This window comes from Schistocerca nitens, chromosome 10 (genome assembly GCF_023898315.1).
Source record: "Schistocerca nitens isolate TAMUIC-IGC-003100 chromosome 10, iqSchNite1.1, whole genome shotgun sequence".
Classification (NCBI taxonomy): domain Eukaryota; kingdom Metazoa; phylum Arthropoda; class Insecta; order Orthoptera; family Acrididae; genus Schistocerca; species Schistocerca nitens.
In genome coordinates, this window is record NC_064623.1 from 151,958,180 (window position 1) to 151,963,629 (window position 5,450).

Here is a 5,450-nt window from a genome sequence, read left to right on the forward strand (position 1 = left end):
GAGCGAAATCGGGCTTTAATGGGCTATAGCAGCAGACGACTGTCACCCGCCAGGTTAACCGAGAGTGCTAATGCGCTGCTTCCTAGACTTGGGTAGGCTCGCCGGCCCCGGATCAAATCCGCCCAGCGGATTAACGAGGTGGGCCGCTGTGTCGGCCAGCCTGGATGTGGTTTTTAGGCGGTTTTCCACATCCGGGCTGGTCCCCCCCATCCCGTCTCAGTTCCAGGACTCGCAGACATTTGTAATACTTCCGCACTATTTCATGGTTTACACTAGACGCAGACAGCTGGGGTCCACTGATTCCGTCCTGGAGGGGGGGGGGGGAGGGGGGTATGGGTTGGCGGCAGGAAGGGCATCCGGCCACCCCTTTCACTTAAACTGCCACTTCCGTTGTAAACACGCCGACTCTGCGACCATTACGGGACAAAGGCGCAAGTGAGAGAAAGAAAGAAAGAAAGCAGCAGACGACCGTCGCGAGTGCCTCTGCTGACACCACGACGTCGCCTGAAGTACCTCATCTCGACTCATGAGCATATTAGTTGGACTATATATCACGGTAGTATCTGTTCCCGAAAGAACAGTTACTGTGGATGACCATGCAGCTTTGCTAGAAATGAAATGATAATTAAATGGACACCCTAGCTCCAAACAGGCGTTGATGTACTTCATTGGGGACATGTTGAAAATGTGTGCCCCGACCGGGACTCGAACCCGGGATCTCCTGCTTACGTGGCAGACGCTCTATCCCTCTGAGCCACCGCGGGCACAGAGGATAGAGTGTCTGCAGGGACTTATCCCTTGCATGCTCCCTGTGAGGTCCACATTCCCAGCATGTCCACACCACTGGGAATGTGGACCTCACAGGGAGCGCGCAAGGGATAAGTCCCTGCAGACGCACTATCCTCTGTGCCCGCGGTGGCTCAGAGGGATAGAGCGTCTGCAGGGACTTATCCCTTGCACGCTCCCTGTGAGGTCCACATTCCCAGCATGTCCACACCACTGGGAATGTGGACCTCACAGGGAGCGTGCAAGGCAGAAGTCCCTGCAGACGCACTATCCTCTGTGCCCGCGGTGGCTCAGATGGATAGAGCGTCTGCCACGTAAGCAGGAGATCCCGGGTTCGAGTCCCGGTCGGGGCACACATTTTCAACATGTCCCCAATGAAGTACATCAACCCCTGTTTGCAGCTAGGGTGTCCATTTAATTATCATTTCATATTAGTTGGACCCTAGATGACGTGGAGACCGTCGCCTGGTCAGACGAGTCCCGATTTCAATTACTAAGACCTGATGGTAGGATTCGAGTGTAAGGCACACCCCACAACGCCATGGACCCAAATTGTCAACAAAACAGTGTGAAAGCTGGTGATGGCTCCTTAATACTGTGGAATGGACTAGCAACTCTGATCCAGCTGAAACGTCATTCAGTGGAAGTGGTTATGTTCGGCTACTTGGAGACAATATGCGCTCATGGACTTCATGTTCCCCAACAGTGATGTCAGCGGGCCACAGTTGTTTGCCACAGGTTTCAAGAACATTCTGGACAATTGGAGCGAATTTTTTGGCCATCCAGAATATGAACCACATCGTACATTTTTGGGACACAATCGAGAATTCAGTACGAGCACAAAACCCTGCACTGGCAGCACTTTCGCTATTATGCACGGCTGTAGAGGCAACATGGCTCAGTATTTCAGCAGGGGGCTTCCAACGACTTGTTGGGTCCATGCCACGTCGAGATGCTGCACTACACTTGCCAAAAGCTGGACCGACACCCTACCAGGAGATATCCCATGACTCTGCCACCTCAGTAGATTATTGAAGGTATTATACGTATTGATTATTCCGCTTACAGCGCCCTCTAGTAACAATTTTTTTGTTTTGATAACGATTCCCCTATATATATATATATATATATATATATATATATATATATATATGTGTGTGTGTGTGTGTGTGTGTGTGTGTGTGTGTTTTCCACATCTCCTCTTAAACCACTGGAATGATTTCAATCAAAACTGGTACAAATATTCTTCACTGTCAGGTAACAGTGTCTCAGTGTCTGTTGGTATAAAAACCACCTATCTAACATAGTTCAGGGCACATGACGTAATAAACAATGAGATGCGTGAAAAATTGCCGCATCATGCATGACGTTTAAACGTATTATTTCTGTGCTACTATCAGTATTCGAAATAAATTTCGCACGCAGAATCCATGTAAGCCGCTAAGTGTACCAATAAAAGTATATCGTGGTACCACTCATAGTTCAGAAGATATGACGTAAGGAAAACTGAGCCGGCAAGATGCATGACGTTTAAAATTATTGGCTCCTTTCTAATAACTCTATTCGCAACACATTTTGCAGACAGTATCCTATATATGTTGCTGAATGTACCGACGAAAATATACCGTTGTACGATAAATACGAGGGCAGTTCAATAAGTAATGCAACACATTTTTTTTCTCGGCCAATTTTGGTTGAAAAAACCGGAAATTTCTTGTGGAATATTTTCAAACATTCCCGCTTCGTCTCGTATAGTTTCATTGACTTCCGACAGGTGGAAGCGCTGTACGGAGCTGTTAAAATGGCGTCTGTAACGGATGTGCGTTGCAAACAACGGGCAGTGATCGAGTTTCTTTTGGCGGAAAACCAGGGCATCTCAGATATTCATAGGCGCTTGCAGAATGTCTACGGTGATCTGTCAGTGGACAAAAGCACGGTGAGTCGTTGGGCAAAGCGTGTGTCATCATCGCCGCAAGGTCAAGCAAGACTGTCTGATCTCCCGCGTGCGGGCCGGCCGTGCACAGCTGTGACTCCTGCAATGGCGGAGCGTGCGAACACACTCGTTCGAGATGATCGACGGATCACCATCAAACAACTCAGTGCTCAACTTGACATCTCTGTTGGTAGTGCTGTCACAATTGTTCACCAGTTGGGATATTCAAAGGTTTGTTACCGCTGGGTCCCTCGTTGTCTAACCGAACACCATAAAGAGCAAAGGAGAACCATCTGTGCGGAATTGCTTGCTCGTCATGTGGCTGAGGGTGACAATTTCTTGTCAAAGATTGTTACAGGCGATGAAACATGGGTTCATCACTTCGAACCTGAAACAAAACGGCAATCAATGGAGTGGCGCCACACCCACTCCCCTACCAAGAAAAAGTTTAAAGCCATACCCTCAGCCGGTAAAATCATGGTTACAGTCTTCTGGGACGCTGAAGGGGTTATTCTGTTCGATGTCCTTCCCCATGGTCAAACGATCAACTCTGAAGTGTATTGTGCTACTCTTCAGAAATTGAAGAAACGACTTCAGCGTGTTCGTAGGCACAAAAATCAGAACGAACTTCTCCTTCTTCATGGCAACGCAAGACCTCACACAAGTCTTCGCACCCGAGAGGAGCTCACAAAACTTCAGTGGACTGTTCTTCCTCATGCACCCTACAGCCCCGATCTCGCACCGTCGGATTTCCATATGTTTGGCCCAATGAAGGACGCAATCCGTGGGACGCACTACGCGGATGATGAAGAAGTTATTGATGCAGTACGACGTTGGCTCCGACATCGACCAGTGGAATGGTACCGTGCAGGCATACAGGCCCTCATTTCAAGGTGGCGTAAGGCCGTAGCATTGAATGGAGATTACGTTGAAAAATAGTGTTGTGTAGCTAAAAGATTGGGGAATAAACTGGTGTATTTCAATGCTGAATAAAACAACCCCTGTTTCAGAAAAAAAATGTGTTGCATTACTTATTGAACTGCCCTCGTAGTTCAAGAGATACGATGTCGTAACCTCTGAAATACGTGACAAAATGACGCGCTATGCATGAAGTTTTAATAGATTTACCCTTTACTGCCAATACACTCCTACAATAGAATCAGCTCAAGGAAATCCCTGACACTGGACACACTTTTTAACAGATTTCAACTGCGAGGCGCAAACGATTGTAGACGTAAACGGTAGCCGCCTATAGAGCTACGAAGAGGCACGTGCATAGAAACGTTCACAAAATCGTGTCACAGACACGCGAAGCAGATGCGCCCAATGTGCAGAAACTTCCCGGATCATGTTTCTTAATTTGGATACTGCACTTATAAATTTGTACATTTATGGACATTTCTTTTTTTTTCATGAATACGCCGAAATGAAATTTTTTTCTATTCCTCACTAAAAATGCAGTTCTTACTTTGTTTTCGTTTCTAATAGAAAAATGGCAAAATAAATATCCGGGCACTGTCAGTTTGTTAGCACGCAAAATAACAGACGTCGATTCACAACTGTTCCTCAATTTGCATCCGAGATGTTCAGCATGACTGTCTCAATGAAGGCTCGATCTGTTGGTCAACCTCTTCTACAAGAACGGTGACTGTGAGCCAGTGGCTCTGCAGAAATTCTGGACACTCAAGGGCATGAAAAATGAGTTGGTCCGATGTCTGCGAAGGGTATGGAGAAAATGATTACGAAATTCCAAAAGGAGGTTCTCTGAAGTTGTGCGCCCGCATGTCGTGGTCGTGCGGTAGCGTTCTCGCTTCCCACGCCCGGGTTCCCGGGTTCGATTCCCGGCGGGGTCAGGGATTTTCTCTGCCTCGTGATGGCTGGGTGTTGTGTGCTGTCCTTAGGTTAGTTAGGTTTAAGTAGTTCTAAGTTCTAGGGGACTTATGACCACAGCAGTTGAGTCCCATAGTGCTCAGAGCCATTTGAACCACTTTTTTTGAAGTTGTGCGAACTTTGAGCATACGTGTGAGCACACTGCATCAAATTCTACGAAACTTCCTGCGTTGCTTCCTGCTGACCTGCCAGTAAGACAAACGTTCGCTCTGGAACTTGTTGCACTCATGGAAGAGGACAATGAATGGCCCTGGAACATTCTGTGGACAGATGGAGCTCATTTCCATTTCCAAGGATATATTACTATAATCAGAACTGCCGAATATGAGCAACGGAAAATGCGCTGGCACATCAAACGGGAACACTTCATTCTGCGAAGGTAACCGTGTGATGTGAGTTTACGGCATTGTAGGGTAGTATTTTTTCGAGATCAGTCCTTCGGGTTCTGTTACCTGTGCCGTCACAGGTAAACACTATGACAGTCTTTTGCGCACCAGCGTCATCCCAACGCCTCAGCAGTTTCGACGTGTGGGCAGGAAGATTTTTATGCAAGATGGCTCTCCTCCGCACATTGCACAGCCAGTGAAGCAGATGCGACCGAGGCAGTTTGTAAATGCTAGAATTATCAGCAGTCATTTTCCTACAGCTGGCCGACCACATCACCTGGTGTTAAACCGCATGACTTCTGGCTTTGAGGTTACCTGAAAGATGCTAGTTTCAGTGCTGCATTACAAACGTAGCTGAATTGAAGGCACACATTGCTCGAAACATTCTGAAGATGACTTATGGGACACTCCGACCTGTTGTGCGACATGTTGTTATTCAGTTTCAACTTGTGGCA

General features: G+C 47.3%; 2 non-coding genes across 2 annotated transcripts; one reads left to right on the forward strand and one right to left on the reverse strand.

Annotated features, from left to right (window-relative positions):
• Nucleotides 1-690: 690 nt before the first annotated feature.
• Trnat-cgu (transfer RNA threonine (anticodon CGU)) lies at nucleotides 691-765 on the reverse strand. Its single transcript has one exon. It is a non-coding gene; the product is annotated as a tRNA-Thr (tRNA).
• Nucleotides 766-1,064: 299 nt separating this feature from the next.
• On the forward strand, nucleotides 1,065-1,139 carry Trnat-cgu (transfer RNA threonine (anticodon CGU)). The gene has a single exon. It is a non-coding gene; the product is annotated as a tRNA-Thr (tRNA).
• Nucleotides 1,140-5,450: the final 4,311 nt, after the last annotated feature.